Below are 23779 nucleotides of genomic sequence, written 5' to 3'. Positions count from 1 at the left end.
TTTTTAATTTTTTTTAAAAAAAGTATTCCGCGAATTTTTTAATTTTCAAAAATTTTGAAAAATAGACAAAATTACCTTTCCATTGATATATAACATGCCTACCTAATGTTTTTTAAGTGACAAATTAATTAGGGAAAACTCAACATCTTTTAGAAAATTTGCCTAGCACTATTATTTTCATCCATAAGGTTAACTCTTAAATTTGTTACATATATGGATGAAAATAATAGTGCTAGGTAAATTTTCTAAAAGATGCTGAGTTTTCCCTAATTAATTTGTCACTTAAAAAACATTAGGTAGGCATGTTATATATCAATGGAAAGGTAATTTTGTCTATTTTTCAAAACTGTATATAATTTTTGAAAATTAAAAAATTCGCGGAATACTTTTTTTAAAAAAAAATTAAAAAATGTTTTTTATTCAGTTTTTGCGAAGATACAAATTTTTCAAATTGCAATAAAAATTTTATTTATGAATATTTTTTGATGAAATTTTACAGTTAGGTAGATTTTTTTACTCAAAATCCAAAATTAAATAAAAATTTCGAATTTTCTTATTAGAAATCCCGGAATTCCCAAAAAAGTTTTAAAAAATCCCAAAAATGGGATTTTTTGGTTTTTTGCCTATTATATCCATACCAGGGGCGGGGTTATCGAAACCCGTTACAAAATGATTAAGAACTTATTGGGTCATATAAAACAGGTCACTATAATTTGATATCGACTATGCGATTTGAGAATTTTTGCTCAAAATTTAATTTTCCATAAAAAATAGGGTTTTTTTGGATGGACCTGGTCCCCTCGGTATCAAAAATTTTTAGGTTTTGTTTCATTTATCGTATTTTATGTAAAGTCAGCTTTCCAAAAAGTATAAATTCTATATACATCTTCTTAGAAACTTTTTAGATAACTTAAAAAGAAAAAGATACTTTTTTCCCAAAAAAATGACAAAAAATCGCCTTTTTTTAATTTTTTAAATTTAAATGCCTATAACTTTGGACTCAGTCATGATTTTTACATAATTCTTTCACTGCTTGGTATATAAACTTGTTGTTAAGCAAATAAAAAAAAATGGCGAAAATCGGAAATATTTGGACCTGCTATTATCAAAAAAACTAAAGTAAGGACGGTAAAAATTTTAAAATTTTAATATTCAAATGCGAATATCTCCTAAACTATAAGAGATAATTTACTGCTACGACGACATTTTTTATAGTGCTCGATGAGGAGATTCTATTTTTAAATCGGAACTCAAATAAAGAAATAGGATCGTTTTAAAAATTTAACATAGCCGAGGTGTCCTAATTTGAGGACCCCCCGCCGGGCCCCTGGTTGGCCTATAAGGTCCAAATTCAAAACCTAAACTCGACAACACCTCCTCTTTGTGCACACCAAATTTCATTAAAATCGGATTAACCGTTTAGAAGTTACCGAATTATTTCCCTCTTTTTTTTTTCCTATACCACTGTGCAGCGTCTACTAGTCACCTAAAGTGTGCCTAAATACTTTCTGTTGAGTCTTCATATTAATCTGTATATTTCTTTTTCTAATTTGCAGTGAATTTCTGTTTGGTATAGTTATTGTTGTGTCCTGAGCAGTACTGAGATCTGTACCTAACTTTCATTTATATCGTAGTCCAGTGAGATCCATAGCTTCTTTGGAATGAGTAATTATTTGTTTGGATCGACTTAAGGCCAACATTTCTTAGCTGATTACATGTGTAACCGGTCATTACCCTATTAGAAGGTGCAACCCCATCAAAGCCTTCCGGTACCGTGCCATTCAAGGCGTAAGGGTTATTAGTCACCTAGGGCAATGACGCAAATCTGAGTCCGATCTTACAGCGAGCCGATACCAAAGGAAACAATTGGGACAATGCATATTGGAAGACCAACATGTAGTTGTTCATTCCGTAAGCAGATTGTCACTGGCTGAGATATAAATGAGTTGTAGTACAGAATCGTCAGTTTTGTCCAGAATATAATCAGTAACTATAGTAAACACAATTCATTTGAAGTCAGTAGTAATAACAAGTAGTTTAGGACCTTGTTTCATAGATTTTCTAAACTTTATTTTGTTATTACTACCGAATTCTGCACGTATTATAAGAAAATATGGTTCCTATGGAGTCCGACTTAGGCTACCTAAACTAGCTGTCCAGTCTTCCTAATATACTTTCTAATATCAACTACTTTTATAACTATTCACTCACCCGGATTATCTGCTTCACTGCTCGCATTTGCTTCTCTATTGTTGTTGTTCTTGTTGTTGCAACCTGGAAAAAGTTCGAAGGACTTTAGTAGGGTTTCAAATAGTAATGAATTTAAAATTTTAATTATTGCATTATAAATACTTGCCAAGTCCCATGAATTACACTGAATTTGGCTTCTAATTGGTGTTTTCGTCCCTTCAGTTCGTCCTTCTCAGGGACACTTGAAGTCTTAATAACCTGTAGGGAAACGAAACTTTAGTTTTTTATTATTTTAAAGTTAGCAATAAAATTTTCTAAAAGAATAGTTATGAATTGTCTTATGAAAATGTTTATTAGGATTCTCTTTTAGAAAATTTTATAACCTAACACTCTTATTTCTATTAGTGTAGAATTTTAGTTTTAAATGAAAATGTCAAGGGGCACTTCTCGCCAAAGATCTAAGGCTTCAGCCCGAAATCTTTGGTGGTTTTGGTCCTTGCGTTTCCACCGAACTCCCTCTAATAAGAGACTTACCTGACCTTTCACTAGGGTCTCGATCTTCCACTTCACTTTCCTCAGGTGTTGGATTAGTGTTCTGTAAAGAAAGTGGAAGCACTCAATTTAGTTTTTGTTTAATGTAGTTACAAGGGGTATTTCCAGCCAAAGTCTCTATAGTTTACTCTACGAGCTTTGGTGGACTTAGTCCTTGTGTTACAGTGGAGAATAAGTAACATTATTTTATTTTCTTGTATTTTTATACTTACGGATCCTAAACGAAATCTAAGGCCAGTTTGAAGTTCAAGATCATCTAGAAGTTTAATCTGAAAGTATAGAGAATTCACATAATTAGTAAAATTATATTAAAAAAAAAACACAAAAAAAATGTTAAAAAAATTAGAAAAAAAAATTAGAAAAAAAAAAAATAATAAAAAAAAAATATATAAAAAAAACATATGAATTACAAAAAAACTGAATTAATACGGTATTTTTAAAGATTTTCAAATTTTTTATTGTTTTTCACTTTTATTTTGAGAGTTTTAGTTTTCTTCTACGCATTTATTCACAGCACACTTTTTGCGAACACCCGTTTTCGTTATTTAATTCACTTTTTTTTCCACAATAGTTTCTTTACATTTTGTTTCAAAACTCACACTTTTATCCGCCACTGTATTTTCCAAAATTAGTTTTATGTTACCACCACACAGTTTCTTCACACACACGGTCAGAATATTCACTTAACACCATAGAATAATTTTTTTTTTTTATTGTGTCACAACACTTTTGTTTTTCACTGTATTCTTTTATTTTTGTTTTACACCGGCTTAATTTAACATCACTTTAGTTTCAGTTTCACTTTCATTTTTATTCACTTTTATTTTTTTTTAACCCCGCACACTTTTAATCGTCACTGTAAATTCCGTTTTTAGTTTTTATTTTATTTTTTTTTTATTCACCGTCAACAATTCATTCGCACAACAGTTTAATTTTATTTTCACTTTTATTTTTTTTATTTCATTTCACTTTTGTCGCACACTGTAGATTCCATTTTTATTCACAGACACAATTTTGTTTTACACAATAGTTCTAATTAATTTTTCCTTAATTTTTCACTTTAATCTTGTTTTACACTTCACTTTTGTCCCGCACTGTAATTTCTGGAAAAATAATTTTTAGTTTGTTAATTTTTACCGGTACTAATATTTTTCGCGTTTTATTAATTTTTTATTTTAATTGTCCGTCCGCGCACTTTTTGTACTCACTGTATTTTCCAAATTTTATTTTTTTTAATCACAATAACACATTACACTCACTTAGAACACTTTTATTTAATTTTTTTTTTACACACACTTTTCACACACACTGTAGTTTCCAAAAAAAAAATCCTAATAGCACTTTTACTTAAAAAACACTTTATTTTAAATTTTACACTTAAAATTCATTGTCACTTACCTTGCACATGTCCAACTCCAGAAATTACATCAGCACCTACCCAATAGCTAACTGTAGCCACATTCCTGAAAGAAACAAACAAAAAAAAATGCATTAAGGATTTTTGTTAACCTTGAATGAATTAAATACATTTTTACTTACCAATATTCCACCAGAATCTGCAGCATCCTCCGTCTTTTCCTGAAAAGAAAATATAAAATATTATAAATTAGTAATTTGTTACAATTTTTCAGTAAAATTTCTAAATAAAAATAAATAAATTCAAAAATAAAAATTTCATTAACAAATACTTACCATTGTTGATCACCGCCATTGAAAAATATTAATGAATGCGTTTTTGCATTCTCTCTCCTCCCCTTCCATTTCATTCAAACAGCTGTGTAGTAAATTCAGAGTACGTCGCCGCACGACCAGTTTTAACGGCGGTACAGAATCGCACTTTTATTCATTAATGAATAAGGGTTGCCATAGTGCAATTTTTTGGTTAGGAATAAAAAAAATGCCCAAAATTCCAGGAAAATGTTTAAAATTAGGGTAACTCATAAATTCAGGGCGCAAATTTTTCCACCCCATTCTGTATCCATAAATGGATTACAGAATGGTACGGTTTGTCGTGTGCACCCTGTAGTAGGGCAAAATTTAAAAAAGAAGAAGTTAGATAAAAAGTTGGCAACGCAGATTAGTAAACAGTTTGACAGCTGGAAAACATAAACAAAAACAAAACTATGCCAGAAAAAAAAAACTGTAGAAGACTGAATAGCTGAAATTAAATTAAATAGAAGGGAACCATCTTGTTTACCGAGGTTTCTCGGTCCCTAAAAGCCAAAATGCCGGTCTTTTCATTTTTCCCTGCCCAAGGTGGAGCCCGTGGCCGTCAGAGAAAAAAATCTTCATTTAAATTAAATAATTCTTTTTTTATTCATAAAAGTTTTAAACTAAATTAAATCAATCTTAAAGCTAAATAAAGCGAGAAACATAATACTAAAGCAGCAACCCTGAGTCACGCCATCGCCAGCTCCATCCAGCGTGGGACTACTCTAGCAGATCCGCACCAACAGTCCTATGGTGCCCAGGTATTAAGGTTTTCGACATAGAAGTGTACCTCTTACCCGAACGACAGGACGGACAGAACCTGTCCTTTTAGATAATTTCTATATATAAAAAAAAAATAAAAAAAATTTAGTAAACAAAAAAAATAAAAGCTATATATTCGTTTATAGGCAAACCTTACGGTTAGTTGCTCGAAGCGAGTCCGCTGGTTGAAATTGAACCAGGCGTGCGCGTAAGGTTAGGATTGAGCTCAGGCCTACTTATGAATAGTGTCGCGGTAGATTTGTACTCATAGGTTGCCGGAAACCAGTATATACAAAAAAAAAAAAAAAAAAAAGGAAAAAAAAAAACCAAATTATTTAAAAGGTTCTTATAATATATATATTTTTTGTTACTTACCTGAAATACCCGAACAGACTATAAAACGGACGGACAGAAAACCACACCTGCAAACCAGCTCTCCTCAATAGTCCATTTGCGTTAGTCCTGCCAGCTGTCCATGTTGAGGAACCTGAAAGTAGAAGGGAAAATCTTGAATTAAAAGAAGAAAAACTCTAAATGAAGTAAAAACTTAAATGAAATTTGAAACCTAAAACTTAAAAACTATAATTTGATAAAAATTAAAACTAAAATTTGATTAAATCTTAAAATCTAAAAGCTAAAAACTTAAAAACTAAATCTTGTTAAAACTTAAAAACTAAATTTTGTTAAAATTTAAAAACTAAAGTTTGTTAAAATCTTAAAACTAAAAACTAAATTTGCTAAAACCTAAATTTGCATAATTATTAAAAACTTAATTTGTTAATAATTATCATCTGAAGTTGGATTATTGAAAATTTGCTAATATTTTAAAATTTTTCTAAAACTCAAATTCTAAATTTCGATGAGACATTGTTAATTTTTTTTATAATAAACAGAAACCTTTATAATGTTTAAATGAAAATTTAAGTTTGTTATCATTAATATGATGTGGTAAATTTCTAATAATCGGCGGTAAGTAGGGTGACTAAATGTTTGCAGGGAAGATCTGGGACGTCGAGGAAGATGACGTCATGGCGAGGATGAATCCTCGAGAGGGAGGGTCGTATTGTGTATAGGTATGACCGTAGGGAGATGCAGGACTACTTTTGGCCCCTTTTCTAATAATACCCGAAATGCTGGTATGAATTTTTGTGTTAGTGTGTGTTTGTGGTCCAGATTGCCGGCAAGAACCACCCCATCCGGCGAGCTTTAGCCGCACAATACGCGGGCATACCAGCGCCGCTAGCAATCTGGCCGCTCTGTTCCTTTTTGTCTTTATGTTGTCTGTTTGTTTATTTAAACAAACAGCTGACACAACACACCACTACACCTTCAGAAAATGACTGTAACGCTCATTACTGGCTTAAAAATACGAGTATAGTGATGAAATTCGATACACATAACTCAATGGAGCCAAAATCTCTGTATCAAGTTTCATGTGGATCGGACCATTGTTGACCCTACCCCCCATATAAGGTGAACCATGATAGTTCTACAAAATTTTGCGAGTATCGCTCTATAATTGTCCCTACCCCCATATAAGGTCCCCTTCAGAAAATGACTAAAGCAATGAAATTCAATATAAACATGACTTGTCCCCTTCAGAAAATGAATTTAAAACTCAGTACTGGCTTAAAAATACGAGTAGATCTATGAAATTCGACATAAAACGCTCATTACTGGCTTAAAAATGTGAGTGAAATGGAATTCGATACTGATAAGTTCTATAGGAACCGAAAACTCTCTACCAATTTTTATGAGGATGAAATAAGATACGAGTAAAGCGATAAAATTCGAAACAATTGTTGTATGAATAGATGAGGATAGGTCCATAATTGACCCTACCACGAATATAACTCCTATTACAAAAAACCAGTTTATGGTTGTAATAATTGGATTTGTTTTTAAAAATTTATATATTTTTCAATTCGGAAAAGCACTGTCAATAGCTAAACCCTCATTAATGGACCTCGTTCAAATAGTACCCTAATGCTATGTTTCCACTGAGGCGTTTTGAGAAAATCTAATGGATTTGGGCAAAACTAGTTGAAATCGTGTAGATTTGCCTACTAGATTTGATTTAAAACATGTCGAAAATGTATTTTTTCGAATAAGATTTGCTTATGCAACACTGCGTTGTGTCAAGGATAAGCAAATACAACTATCCATTCAAATTGAATGTTTTTCATCGAAAAAGTGACTTTTCATTTCGAAATAAAAACAAAACAAATTATAATTTTAAAATTAGTGGTATTTAATAAACAAATTTATACTTTTACAACTGTAATTTTGTATTTTTAATGTATAAATTTGAAGGAAATTAACATTACTGTAGTTATATCAAAATAAAATGACGGGATTTGTTCGAAAATTCGAATATCAAAAACAAGTTTACGCAAATCTAGTTGATTTCAAGCCAGTGGAAACATAGTATAACGTTCTTATTAATGTCGATATATGATAATAAAATATTCATAAATATCAAAGTCTTTTTATATGGCAACGATTTGATGGTGGGTATATAAGATTCGGGACAGCCGAGTATAACACTCTTACTTGTTCAATGTTCAGAAACTCAGTTTCCTAGACGTAATTCCTAAGAATATTCCAATCAGTGTTACCCAGGAATGTTATTTCCAGAATAATATCACTTCCAAGATGCTTGGATCTAACTTCGGCGAATGCCTGACAGTGGCAAAGAAAGTGCTCCAGAGTTTCACTGTCCTCTCCACATGCTCTACATTCGTGTGAATCCGCACGTCCTATTTTGTATAGATGTGCTCGTAATCCTGTGTGTCCACTCAGAATACGTACCATCATACTAACCTCTGACTTGCTTATTTTGAGGAGATTTCTCGCCTTGCTCTCATCACAGTCACCCCATAGGATATTTGTGCTTCTACCCACCGTTTCATTATTCCAAGAGGCCTTATGGAATTCTATCATCCATATTTTTAATTCAGCTTTTCTTGCATCGAATGGTTTCGCGTTTGTCAGGTTAACTACCGCGAGCTCCCTTCCCTTTAAAGCTATTACATACGCCATTTCGTTGTCAACTACTCCCGAGTGGCCTTGTACCCACATGATGCAAACCTTACCTCTGGGAGAATATTCAGTTAAAGCTTTCTTACAATCCAATACGGTCTTAGATTTAATTATATCATCTGATATCGCTCTAATTACCTTCTGGCTCTCGGCAAATATACATATTAAGCCCTGTGGGCGCCATATTTATTTTAATCCAATTCCGTTATTGCTCGTACTTCTGCCTGGAAGCTTGTGTTATGATTAGGTAAACGGTGGTATATTTCTGTTTCTGGGTCTTCAATATAGAACCTCAGGCCCACTTTGCCCCCTAATGTAAAGCCATCCATGTAACAACGGATTTCTACTAATGTTCCCCTTGACCAAGACATTCCATATGGGATGAGCGTTTCAAAGTTTCCGACATATTCTACGTCTGGTATGCAATCAGCACGCCCAATGATTATGTATAACCTTCCAATGTGGCCAGTGTACATTGATGAAGTGTCCTATAACCAGAGACGAGAAATTAAGAACGAAAAACAAAAAATTTTAAGTTTCTATCTAAAAAATAAAAAACACATGAGTTCAAAACAAAATATAATTGTATAAGTTCAAATACAAAATAACAAAAAAACAATAAACAATATTTATCGTAAAAGTTCAAAACTCTTTTGTTCTATAAAAAAAAAATTTGAAAGAAAAAACTTTTTTTAACAAAAAGTTAATACATGTATATGTATATACAGTGAATATTTTAAAAACTCAACATCAACAATTAATTCGTATATTCATTTTAGCAAACAAGAAGGCAAAATAAAAATGATTTTACCACATAATACGTATGTATGTTGGCAAAATTTTCTAATATTTAACATGAAATTTTTTCAATAAGTGTAGGATTAAGCTTCAATAGTAAAATATTTTCTAAATGTTCTGCAGTCAAGTTTCTTATATTTATGCCGTATTTTTCCAGAATGTCTAATACTTGCTGTTTTAAAAACTGTGCGTGATGTCGTTCTTTTAGTTCGACCATTCCTACTGTATAAACTATAACTTCAAAATTTTGGTTAATGAATTGAATATTAACGCCCATTATGCTTCTCTCCATTCTACTAGCTATGTCCAGTTTCAAACAAATGTATTTCTTACTTACAGCAGTGCGTATTTCTAGGCGTACCAAATTTGCCATTTCATTTATGCATACTCCAATTGATTTTGAGTTAAATTTGATACCAAAGGTATCTGTCCACGGTTGCAAAAAATTTTGAAATGCCTCGTTATTAAAATTGCTAAAGGGCATATTCATTTCTGTAATACTTTTGACAATACATTTCATAAATTCTTCCTTGTCCATTCTTAACTTAACACTTTGGATTATTCTTTTTTTTGCCGTAGGTGACGAATTATCTTCTTCAGGTGAAATGGCTTGTTTATGTATATTGTTATAATGCCGTTTTATATTACCCATATGAGCTTTCAATATTTTAGAGCATAACAAACATTTTCCCATGCCACTATTATCTAACTCCACATATGATTCTATATTGTATAATTTGAAACGACACATTTTGCTTTCAGTATAATTTTTATATACAATTAAATATATTTTAAATAGGAAAAAATTATTTGAATTAAATTTCGAAGTACAAAAAGGAAACGTTTTTTTTTATTTTTATTTTTCTCTAGAAACAATTTTTTAAGAACTTTATTGTTTTTGAACTTCATGGATATTTATTTTGAATTTATATTTTTTATTTTTTTTTTATTCTACATTCAAATTTTATTTTTAAAACCTTGTTGATAAAAAATTTAGTTACAAACCAAAAAAAAAGTTTTCCGGTCCTTGATTCTTGGCAAGACTAGCCATGTAATTCTTGTCGATACCTATTACAAATAGAGTTCCCTTAGGTTCTTCTTTCCTGTAAAATACATTCCATTTTCCACGGCCAGCTCAGCACTTTGACCAGTTTACTTCTCCATCATTTTATGTAGACAATGGAATTTAAGAGTACCGGAAGTTCGCTCTTCTTTTCCTAGCTTCTTCTTCCTCGTTTATCGGGCTTCTTTTGAGATACCTTTACCTTCGAGGTTGATTTCGCCGACGTGTTCGTCTTCAGAATATCTAGCTTGGCATTGTCACCCTTACTCGCAGGATTCTGATTTGAGGTTTCTTTGAGTGAAGTATGGCTTGGCTTCGACTGTGTATTAGAAGACGGAGAGCTCTTCTTGTTCTTTGGTTTATTCTCAGCTGTCAACTCCTTGGGAGACCTGAACCTCTTGACTAACTATGATTTCCGGAGGAGGAGTATTTTCTTAATAGGTAGTTTAGCTATGCTATCACTCACCTCTTTCACCACTTGTTCTACTTCATCCTTTTTGGGATTTGCTATAAGGGTGTTGTTATTATCATCTAAGGATTCAGAGTCGGAGTCCTCACCTATATTTAATGGTTAAAGTAGCTTAGAGCTCTCTCCGAGTACATCCTTCTCTTTCACCCCTATGTTTTTGCCAATGGCATGCTGTACACTTGACGTAATTTGCACCACGGGGGCCAAGGTACCCACCTCCGTAGTAGTCTTTTGTTGACGATTGCAGGATGACAACGACACGTGACTCGCGAGTAGATCAACACTTGCCGCTATTTACGCCCTGCACCGTAACTTTTATATTTTTATACCCACCATTAAAAAAGATGGGGGGTATATTGTTTTTATCATTCCGTTTGTAACACATCGAAATATTGGTCACAGACCCACAAAAGTATATAAATTATTCTAGGTCCTTATTAAATTCTAAGACGATCTAGCCATGTCCGTCCATCCGTCTGTTGAAAGCACGATGGAGTCCGAAAGAGAAAAGCTAAGGATCTGAAAATTTACACAAATATTTTTTATTGATGCAGTTTGTTTGGGCCATATCGGTCCATGTTTTCGCATAGCCCCCATACAAGTGGCCCCCCGAAAAACAGTGTAAGCACTCATAGACGGTCATAACTTGCTTGAAAATGATAGCAATGTAACGAAATTAAACATATACAAGTTTTAGGGGAACCTAAATATCTCTGCTAAATTTTTTGGAAATCGCACCATAATTGACCCTACCCCCCATATAATCTGCCCTTCAGAAAAGGAATTTAACTCTTATAACTTGCTTCAAAATTATAGTTAAGCAACGAAATTCAACGTAAACAACTTTTTGGGGAACTAAAATATGTCTCCCATAATTTATGGAGATCGGCCCATATTTGACCCTACCCCCATATAAGGTCCCTCTCATAAAACGACTTAACAGTCATATCTTGCTTCAAAATGATAGTATCCCTACCCTTCTAATTTTTTTGGAAATCAGCCCATAATTAACCCTACCCCCCTTATAAGCTCCCCTTCAAAAAATTACTTTAATTCTTATAACATGCTTCAAGATGATAGTTAAGCAAAGTAATTCAACGTAAACAAGTTTTTGGGGAAATAAAATATCTCCCCCATAGTTTATGAAGATCGGCCCATATTTGACCCTACGCCCCATATAAGGTTCCCCTCAGAAAATTACTTTAAAGCTCATAACTTTGTTCAAAATCCCAGTAAATCAACGAAAGTCAACATAAATAAGTTTTAGAGGAACTAAAATCTCTTAGCCAATTATATGAAGATCGCTTCATAATTGACCTAACCCGATATAAGGTCTCCTCATAAAATAACAATAACTCTCATAACTTGCTGCAACATTATAGTAAAGCAACGAAATTCGACGTAAACAAGTTTTCGGAGAACTAAAACCTCTCTGAAAAATTTATGGAGATCGGCCACAGAAAATTATTTTAAAGTTCATAATTTGCTTTAAAATTCGAGTATATGAACGAAATTGACATGTTTTATGGAAACCACGAAATTCGACATAAACAACTTCTTCAAAATTAAAGTAAAGCAATGAAATTCGACATAAACATGTTTTATAGGAACATTGTTGAGGATCGGTCCATGATTGACCTTATCATCTATAAACGGCCTTTCTCATATTACTCATATTATGACATTAACGGCCATAACTTGCTTAAAAATACCAGTATATCGATAAAATTCGTCAAGAACTAGTTTTATAGAATCTAAAATCTTTCTGTCAAATATTATGAGCATCGGGCCATATTGCATGAAAGCCTTCATAAAAGGCTTAGAAAGCATTGATATTCGGCATAACCAGTTTTACTGAAACCAAAATCTTTGTTAAATCTTCGGAGGATCGGTCCAAAATTGTCCATAAGTAAATTTACAGGATATCAAATCATTAAAAAAATTTGTTAAATATGATAAAATAAGTGCTACCATCACTCTGACTATATTACTATTTATAAATGATAAATCAGTTCAGAAAAAATCCAATACATGTTTAAATTTTGGTAGCAAACACATCGATTTATTCAGTATAGGTAGGTCCATTTCCCGAAATTCACTTGAAATTTAAGACACATGATTTGATGGTGGGTTTATAAGATTCGGCACAGCCGAGAAACGACTTTATTTAGTGGTGAAAACTAAATTTTCTCAAAAAGTACAGGTTAGAATTTGATGATTTGTATCTTAAATAAAAGGTATTTAGGTCTACTTTCCTATGATAAATGGAGTTTGTAAGTTTTTTTGCTCCATCGTATTTTATTGGTATTTAAAAAAATTGGCATTGGAAAAAATAATAGAAACGATTCACAGTATTACACTGGGGACATAAGCTGATATTTCTTAAATTGCGTTCTGTATTTATTTTTAAAAATTTGTATTGAAAATGATATTCCCAATATCAAAATATACTGTTTCCTGGTTCTTCATGTTAACGTGTGTTTTTTTCAACGCCTGGTTGACCATATGAGCTCTGACGGCTGAATTTGAGCCACGACTTTCAAATTTTCTTCAATAAAAATTTAAAACAGTGAAAGAAGAAGTTTAGAATCCGCTTATAGATAACGATAATCCACCGATTTTTGGCCCCGATTTTGAGCAATATTTCACATTTTGGCAATTGAATCCGTTCTTGGTGGTTAAAAAGGAGCTTAAATATTAAAGTATCTTGATGGACAGGTAAAACAAGATGAATTTAAAACTAAAATTTCAAGAAATGTAAAAATTTCGAAAATTAATTTTAAATTTAGGTATAGTACTGTTCGGGAATAATAAGATCTACTGCTAAAAATAAAACAGAATGTTTTTAAACGAGGGAAATAAAATATGTTTTTTATTTCATTACCTTTTCTAAAATCTAATACGTTTATTTTATGGAAAAACTTACAAAGAATATTTTTTCTGATGTTTTAATATGATAAGGTGCATTTTATATGAACTTACGTTACAGTAGACAACCTGAAATTCAAACTGAATTTTTATTTTTTTAGGTTTTGTGAACTTTTTGTTAGCATTATTTCACAAGTCCATCAATATACTTTGATATTTAAGTTCCTTTTTAACTACCAAGAACAGGTCGAATTGCAAAATATCGAAATATTGCTCGAAATTTGGCCCAAAATTCGGTGGATTGTCCTTATTTATAAGTGGGTTCAGAACTTTTTCTTCTCGAAATCTTCTCAAAAACTAATTTTTTAGATAATTTAACCATTAGAAGACATTTCTTTCAATATCTGAAATTTTTATTTAAGAAAACTTGAAAGTCGGGACTCTGATTAAGCTTTCAGGATCCATATGGTCAAACAAGTTTCGAAAAAACAAATGTTAACATAAAAATTAAAGTAAAAAGTATACTTTTATATTAAGAATTTCATTTATAATTAAAATTTTTAAAAATAAGTACAAAACGTAGTTTAAGAAATCTCAGCTTATGTCCCCAGTGTAATACTGTGAATCGTTTCTATTATTTTTTCCAATGCCATATTTTTTAAATACCAATAAATTACGATGGAGCAAAAAAACTTACAATCTCCATTTATCACAGGAAAGTAGACCTAAATACCTTTTATTTAAGATACAAATCATCAAATTCTAACGGGTACTTTTTGAGAAAATTTAGTTTTCACCCCAAAATAAAGTCGTTTCTATTATTTTTTCCACCACTGTAGCACTCTTACTTGTTACTTTTTCTGTGGTAATTAAAATTTTAATATACTAGACTAGAAATATGTTAGAATGTGTAAAAAGCACTCATTTTCCTATGGAAATTGTACATATAGCTAAATAAAAACTCTTATAACTTTCAAACCCATTGAGATCCCATTCCTAAATTTTTACATAGTAATAACAGTAATTTTTTCTATTTGTCATAAAAAATGAAGAAAAACATAATATATTTTTTTGAGATATTCAAGGATAAAGGACATTTTCAACTTTTTGGTCCTTGTGCCAGAACTTCATGTAATTCAAAAGTAACAATAAAGAGTGTTTTTTTTAAAAAAAAAAAAAAAAGCAAAATAATGTCCAACAAGTGGAAAAAGACCCCAGTGAAAAATTAGCAATTTGCCGACGGCTAACCACAAATAATATTTTTCTACTCTGTGCATTTTTGTACCTACCATCGAAAAAGTTGGGGGTATTGTTGGGGATAATTGACCCTACCCCCCATATAATCTGCCCTTCAGAAAAGGAATTTAACTCTTATAACTTGCTTCAAAATTATAGTTAAGCAACGAAATTCAACGTAAACAACTTTTTGGGGAACTAAAATATGTCTCCCATATTTTATGGAGATCGGCCCATATTTGACCCTACCCCCATATAAGGTCCCTCTCATAAAACGACTTAACAGTCATATCTTGCTTCAAAATGATAGTATCCCTACCCTTCTAATTTTTTTGGAAATCAGCCCATAATTAACCCTACCCCCCTTATAAGCTCCCCTTCAAAAAATTACTTTAATTCTTATAACATGCTTCAAGATGATAGTTAAGCAAAGTAATTCAACGTAAACAAGTTTTTGGGGAAATAAAATATCTCCCCCATAGTTTATGAAGATCGGCCCATATTTGACCCTACGCCCCATATAAGGTTCCCCTCAGAAAATTACTTTAAAGCTCATAACTTTGTTCAAAATCCCAGTAAATCAACGAAAGTCAACATAAATAAGTTTTAGAGGAACTAAAATCTCTTAGCCAATTATATGAAGATCGCTTCATAATTGACCTAACCCGATATAAGGTCTCCTCATAAAATAACAATAACTCTCATAACTTGCTGCAACATTATAGTAAAGCAACGAAATTCGACGTAAACAAGTTTCGGAGAACTAAAACCTCTCTGAAAAATTTATGGAGATCGGCCACAGAAAATTATTTTAAAGTTCATAATTTGCTTTAAAATTCGAGTATATGAACGAAATTGACATGTTTTATGGAAACCACGAAATTCGACATAAACAACTTCTTCAAAATTAAAGTAAAGCAATGAAATTCGACATAAACATGTTTTATAGGAACATTGTTGAGGATCGGTCCATGATTGACCTTATCATCTATAAACGGCCTTTCTCATATTACTCATATTATGACATTAACGGCCATAACTTGCTTAAAAATACCAGTATATCGATAAAATTCGTCAAGAACTAGTTTTATAGAATCTAAAATCTTTCTGTCAAATATTATGAGCATCGGGCCATATTGCATGAAAGCCTTCATAAAAGGCTTAGAAAGCATTGATATTCGGCATAACCAGTTTTACTGAAACCAAAATCTTTGTTAAATCTTCGGAGGATCGGTCCAAAATTGTCCATAAGTAAATTTACAGGATATCAAATCATTAAAAAAATTTGTTAAATATGATAAAATAAGTGCTACCATCACTCTGACTATATTACTATTTATAAATGATAAATCAGTTCAGAAAAAATCCAATACATGTTTAAATTTTGGTAGCAAACACATCGATTTATTCAGTATAGGTAGGTCCATTTCCCGAAATTCACTTGAAATTTAAGACACATGATTTGATGGTGGGTTTATAAGATTCGGCACAGCCGAGAAACGACTTTATTTAGTGGTGAAAACTAAATTTTCTCAAAAAGTACAGGTTAGAATTTGATGATTTGTATCTTAAATAAAAGGTATTTAGGTCTACTTTCCTATGATAAATGGAGTTTGTAAGTTTTTTTGCTCCATCGTATTTTATTGGTATTTAAAAAAATTGGCATTGGAAAAAATAATAGAAACGATTCACAGTATTACACTGGGGACATAAGCTGATATTTCTTAAATTGCGTTCTGTATTTATTTTTAAAAATTTGTATTGAAAATGATATTCCCAATATCAAAATATACTGTTTCCTGGTTCTTCATGTTAACGTGTGTTTTTTTCAACGCCTGGTTGACCATATGAGCTCTGACGGCTGAATTTGAGCCACGACTTTCAAATTTTCTTCAATAAAAATTTAAAACAGTGAAAGAAGAAGTTTAGAATCCGCTTATAGATAACGATAATCCACCGATTTTTGGCCCCGATTTTGAGCAATATTTCACATTTTGGCAATTGAATCCGTTCTTGGTGGTTAAAAAGGAGCTTAAATATTAAAGTATCTTGATGGACAGGTAAAACAAGATGAATTTAAAACTAAAATTTCAAGAAATGTAAAAATTTCGAAAATTAATTTTAAATTTAGGTATAGTACTGTTCGGGAATAATAAGATCTACTGCTAAAAATAAAACAGAATGTTTTTAAACGAGGGAAATAAAATATGTTTTTTATTTCATTACCTTTTCTAAAATCTAATACGTTTATTTTATGGAAAAACTTACAAAGAATATTTTTTCTGATGTTTTAATATGATAAGGTGCATTTTATATGAACTTACGTTACAGTAGACAACCTGAAATTCAAACTGAATTTTTATTTTTTTTAGGTTTTGTGAACTTTTTGTTAGCATTATTTCACAAGTCCATCAATATACTTTGATATTTAAGTTCCTTTTTAACTACCAAGAAAAGGTCGAATTGCAAAATATCGAAATATTGCTCGAAATTTGGCCCAAAATTCGGTGGATTGTCCTTATTTATAAGTGGGTTCAGAACTTTTTCTTCTCGAAATCTTCTCAAAAACTAATTTTTTAGATAATTTAACCATTAGAAGACATTTCTTTCAATATCTGAAATTTTTATTTAAGAAAACTTGAAAGTCGGGACTCTGATTAAGCTTTCAGGATCCATATGGTCAAACAAGTTTCGAAAAAACAAATGTTAACATAAAAATTAAAGTAAAAAGTATACTTTTATATTAAGAATTTCATTTATAATTAAAATTTTTAAAAATAAGTACAAAACGTAGTTTAAGAAATCTCAGCTTATGTCCCCAGTGTAATACTGTGAATCGTTTCTATTATTTTTTCCAATGCCATATTTTTTAAATACCAATAAAATACGATGGAGCAAAAAAACTTACAATCTCCATTTATCACAGGAAAGTAGACCTAAATACCTTTTATTTAAGATACAAATCATCAAATTCTAACGGGTACTTTTTGAGAAAATTTAGTTTTCACCCCAAAATAAAGTCGTTTCTATTATTTTTTCCACCACTGTAGCACTCTTACTTGTTACTTTTTCTGTGGTAATTAAAATTTTAATATACTAGACTAGAAATATGTTAGAATGTGTAAAAAGCACTCATTTTCCTATGGAAATTGTACATATAGCTAAATAAAAACTCTTATAACTTCCAAACCCATTGAGATCCCATTCCTAAGTTTTTACATAGTAATAACAGTAATTTTTTCTATTTGTCATAAAAAATGAAGAAAAACATAATATATTTTTTTGAGATATTCAAGGATAAAGGACATTTTGAACTTTTTGGTCCTTGTGCCAGAACTTCATGTAATTCAAAAGTAACAATAAAGAGTGTTTTTTTTAAAAAAAAAAAAGCAAAATAATGTCCAACAAGTGGAAAAAGACCCCAGTGAAAAATTAGCAATTTGCCGACGGCTAACCACAAATAATATTTTTCTACTCTGTGCATTTTTGTACCTACCATCGAAAAAGTTGGGGGTATATTTATTTTGTCATTCCGTTTGTAACACATCGAAATATTAGTAATAGACCCACAAAAGTAAATATATCCTGGGTCCTTATTAAATTCTAAGACGATATATATAATAAAGTCAGAAAAAATGAGTCTAGAGGGTTGACATTTTCCACAATATTTTTATAGGTAAGAAAATTACATAAACGCTCATTACTGGCTCATTTATATATATTTATATATATATATGTATATATATATATATATATATATATATATATATATATATATATATATATAATATCTATAATATATATATATATATATATATCTCTATATATCTATATATATCTATATATATATCTAGTCATATATCTATATATATATATATACTATAGCTATCTATATCTATACTCTATATATATATATATATATATATATATATATCTAGTATATATATATATTATCTATATCATTATTTTAATTCTAGTTTAGTTTTTTATATAAGGGTATATTTCAAGCAGGGTTCGCATTTTCTCTCTCCGATTTGAAGAAATTTACTCACATTTATTTCCTCATTTATAAACGTTTTAAATAATAAATATATATTCATATAAAAAATATAATGGAATTTCCAAAAGATATAAAAGGATGAAATTTTCAAAGGATATTATTTAAATTTTTTCAAAGGATATATTTTAAATTCGCATCGTGAACATTGAGGGATTTGAATCAGTACCTTATGAGCTAACTTCCGGAAGGTAGTATCTTAGGACCTTTATTTTTTAATCTTTTTATAAATGATATATCTTCTGTTTTTAAACATTCAAAATATTTGCTATATGCTGATGATTTGAAAATTTTTCTGAAAATCAAAACTTTAAATGATGCTTTAAATATTAAATCTCACAAACTCATATTGAACGTATTGAGAAAATACAAAGAAAGTTTGTAAATTTTGCTTTAAAACATATTAAATTTACTCAGCCTATGCCGCCATATGAAGCGCGTAGTTTGTTTATTGGACTTGAGACGTTAGAACTTCGTCGTAAAGTTCAATCAATGATTTTTATTTTCGATTTAATTAATAATAATATCGACTGTCCAGAACTGCTTGGCAAAATTGATATTAATGTACCTCCAAGAAATCTACGTCATCATAATGTATTCTATTTAAGACTACATAGCTCTGAATTTGTGCTAAATAGTCCGTTTATTCGACCCTTAATACTTTTTCAAAATCTACATTCTGAATTATTAGTTGAATTTAATTCTTCAAAAGAAAATTTTAAATTCTTTCTTTTTTATAATTTAAAATAAATGTATATATTATATGAATTATTAATGTAAACTTTTTATAAATACATATGTATATATTTTATTTATATAAAGCTATATATTATAGTATATATATTATTTTTATAATATTATTTTATATAAAACAATGATAATTTGTTCCCTAGTCTGTAAGGAATTTTGTAATTCTATAGACTTTAAATAAATAAATAAATATCCAACCAAAAACAGTTCTCTGGGCGAACTGGTTGCCATTCTGATGCTTTCTAACATCCGAAGTTCAAATTTTTGGATAAACGTTTCCTCCTAATAGAATATCCATACGGGTACACATGACGTCGACCATGGTAATATCTGGAAAACTAGAGTTTAAAACATCTGTAAGGAAACACCGACCGGTAATCTTCTTGACTACATACTTATGCACAAGTTTTCAATTTGAAACTCGGATCTATTAGAGAACCAATAATATGAACGCATATAGTCGAGGAATTTCTAGCCAGGCAATCCATCATACCAGTAACATTTATCGATGGCACCGAAAATGTTGGTATTGCACAGATAATTGGGGTCTTCAGAAAATTGCAATAGACACACAGACGGACATGGTAGAGATAACATTTAACAAAAATTATTTTTTCTAGGAAATTAATTACTCTTTTAAATACCGGCCTTTAATTAATCCAAAACCCCATTAAAGGACCTATTCCGAAAATCTTCCTGATGTTTACATCAATATGGGTAATTTTTAAAAATTTCGAACATATGTTCTTTGCAGTATGTCAAAATTCTCAAATTCGTTACGTTTTATCGAAGTCCAAAATTTCTTTTTTTGAAGAATGAAGTTTAATATCGCATATTTTCTAAACTACTTATCCGATTTTATTATTTTTGGTTTTAAATTAATGGTTATTTTTCTAGTTTGGCAATTCTTAAAAAGAATTTATTGTTACAATTTTACAGTTTTTATTGGAATTGAACGAGACCATTCATATACATATGATACTAGAGGTCATTTAAAGTGAAACTGCATTTTCAGTTTATAATTTTTTGATATTTTCTCCTTTTTAAAGGACTTAAAATTTTTAAGGATATACAAATTTATTAAAATATATGTATTTACTGAATAGTTTTATCCAATATGGGTATCAAATGAAAGAGTACAATTTCCGGAAATCAAATATATTTTTTGTTTTTATTTTTCAGGACGAAAAAATTTAAATAATATCCTTTGAAAATTTTATCCTTTTATATCTTTTGGAAATTCCATTATATTTTTTATATGAATATAGATTTATTATATATATATATATATATATATATATATATATATATATATATATATATATATATATATATATATATATATATATATATATATATATATATATATATATATATATATATATATATATATATATGCAAAAATTAATTATTTACATATAAAAAATTTTTATAAAAATTATAATTACTAAATTTTATTATGTAAATAAATTATAATAATAAAAAAAATTTCTTTTTCAAAAATTTTAGTATAAAGAAAAAAAAAAAAACATGAGAAACCTACTTTTAATGAATAGCCTGATAAAAAGGATTACGTTGATAGGGTAAATCCTGTAATAATATTACATTCATTATATTTAATAGAATTAAACTATTTCTAAAAGTATCAAAAACTTTTGTGCATCATACACCAAAATATAATTATAAAAAGATAAGCTAATAAGTAGCTTATACTGGGCTCATACTTATACTGGGCTCATACCCCATTTATAAAGGTTCTAATCCTTTTCTTTTTAATTTTTAATAATTCATCAAAAATTATATTTTTCGGAATTTTAATAATAGGAACATTAATTTCTATTTCTGCTAATTCATGGTTAGGTGCTTGAATAGGGTTAGAAATTAATTTATTAGCTTTTATCCCCCTAATAAGAGATGATAAATTAATATCAACAGAAGCCTCATTAAAGTATTTCTTAACTCAAGCATTAGCATCTTCAGTATTTCTATTCGCAGTGATTCTGTTTTTACTAAATTCAAGTAAAACAAATTCAAATTATTTTATAGAAATAATAATCTTTTCTTCTCTTCTTTTAAAAAGAGGTTCTGCTCCATTCCATTTTTGATTCCCTAATGTAATAGAAGGACTTTCATGGACAAATGCATTAATTTTAATGACTTGACAAAAAATTGCACCTTTAATAATAATTTCTTATATTATTTTTAAGCCATTAATTATTACAAGTATTATTCTTTCAAGATTAATCGGTGCTTTAGGTGGATTGAATCAAACTTCTTTACGTAAATTAATAGCTTATTCTTCTACTAATCATTTAGGATGAATATTAGCAGCAATATATAATAGAAATTTATTATGAATAACATATTTTTTATTTTATTCATTTCTTTCATTTGCTATAATCTTTATATTCAATATATTTAAAACTTCTCATATTAACCAATTATTTTCATTATTTTTTCATTCAAAGGTTATAAATTTTTTTTTATTTTTTAATTTATTATCATTAGGAGGATTACCTCCATTTTTAGGATTTTTCCCTAAATGAATTGTTATTCAATCTTTAACTATTAATAATCAATTATTTTTATTAACATTTATAGTATTAATAACATTAATTACTTTATATTTTTATATACAATTATCATATAGAGCTTTTATATTAAATTATTATGAAAATAATTGATTAAATTATTCTATATTCAAATCTAGTTATATGAAAATTTTTATAACTTTTTCATTTATTTCAATTTTTGGATTATTCCTAATTTCTTCTTTACATTTTTTATTTTAAAGGCTTTAAGTTAAATAAATTAATAGCCTTCAAAGCTATAAATATAAGAATAATCTTTTAAGCCTTAGTAAATTATTTACTCCTTTAGAATTGCAGTCTAATTCATTATTGACTATAAAGCCAATGATTAAAGAGAAATAATTCTCATAAATAGATTTACAGTCTATTGCCTAAACTTCAGCCATTTAATCGCAACAATGGTTATTTTCAACTAATCATAAAGATATTGGAACTTTATATTTTATTTTTGGAGCTTGATCCGGAATAATTGGAACTTCTTTAAGAATTATAATTCGAGCTGAATTAGGACATCCTGGAGCTTTAATTGGAGATGATCAAATTTATAATGTAATTGTTACAGCTCATGCTTTTATTATAATTTTTTTTATAGTAATGCCAATTATAATTGGAGGATTTGGAAATTGATTAGTTCCATTAATACTAGGAGCTACAGATATAGCATTCCCTCGAATAAATAATATAAGTTTTTGACTTTTACCTCCTGCATTAACTTTATTATTAGTTAGTAGTATAGTAGAAAACGGAGCTGGAACAGGATGAACAGTTTACCCTCCTCTATCTTCTAATATTGCTCATGGAGGAGCTTCTGTTGATTTAGCTATTTTCTCTCTTCATTTAGCAGGAATTTCTTCAATTTTAGGAGCTGTAAATTTTATTACTACAGTTATTAATATACGATCAACAGGAATTACTTTTGATCGAATACCTTTATTTGTTTGATCAGTAGTAATTACAGCTTTATTACTTTTATTATCATTACCAGTATTAGCAGGAGCTATTACAATACTTTTAACAGACCGAAATCTTAATACATCATTCTTTGACCCTGCAGGAGGAGAAGATCCAATTTTATACCAACATTTATTTTGATTCTTTGGACACCCTGAAGTTTATATTTTAATTTTACCTGGATTTGGAATAATTTCTCATATTATTAGTCAAGAATCAGGTAAAAAGGAAACATTCGGTTCATTAGGAATGATTTATGCTATATTAGCTATTGGATTATTAGGATTTATTGTTTGAGCTCATCATATATTTACAGTAGGAATAGACGTTGATACACAAGCTTACTTTACTTCAGCTACTATAATTATTGTAGCAACTCTTTATGGAACTCAATTAAACTATTCTCCTGCTACTTTATGAGCTTTAGGATTTGTATTTTTATTCACTGTAGGAGGTTTAACTGGAGTTGTTTTAGCTAACTCTTCAGTTGATATTATTTTACATGATACATACTATGTAGTAGCTCACTTCCATTATATTTTATCAATAGGAGCTGTATTTGCTATTATAGCAGGGTTTGTTCATTGATACCCTTTATTTACAGGATTAACTTTAAATACTAAGATATTAAAAAGTCAATTTGCTATTATATTTATTGGGGTAAATTTAACATTCTTCCCTCAATATTTCTTAGGATTAGCAGGAATACCACGACGATATTCAGACTACCCAGATGCTTA

The 23779-nt window shown here is 29.6% G+C and overlaps 1 long non-coding RNA gene and 1 pseudogene across 2 annotated transcripts; one reads left to right on the top strand and one right to left on the bottom strand.

The window, feature by feature from the left end:
• Positions 1–2355: 2355 nt before the first annotated feature.
• LOC119614543 lies at positions 2356–4508 on the bottom strand. Of its 2 annotated transcripts, none has more exons than XR_005232336.1 (6): positions 4435–4508; positions 4282–4320; positions 4141–4205; positions 2955–3011; positions 2725–2785; positions 2356–2448 (listed from the first exon to the last, which is right to left on the bottom strand). It is a non-coding gene; the product is annotated as an uncharacterized LOC119614543 (long non-coding RNA). The 2 variants fall into 2 exon arrangements; XR_005232337.1 differs by having other exon boundaries at positions 2362–2448; positions 2730–2785.
• Positions 4509–19805: 15297 nt separating this feature from the next.
• Positions 19806–22268, top strand: LOC119614542 (annotated as a pseudogene).
• Positions 22269–23779: the final 1511 nt, after the last annotated feature.

This window comes from Lucilia sericata, unplaced genomic scaffold, assembly GCF_015586225.1.
Source record: "Lucilia sericata isolate MDLA Ls3-8-SP2 unplaced genomic scaffold, ASM1558622v1 Contig003042F_arrow, whole genome shotgun sequence".
NCBI lineage: Eukaryota > Metazoa > Arthropoda > Insecta > Diptera > Calliphoridae > Lucilia > Lucilia sericata.
Note: the sequence above shows the minus strand (reverse complement) of the source record. Positions and strands in the feature narration are given on the sequence as shown.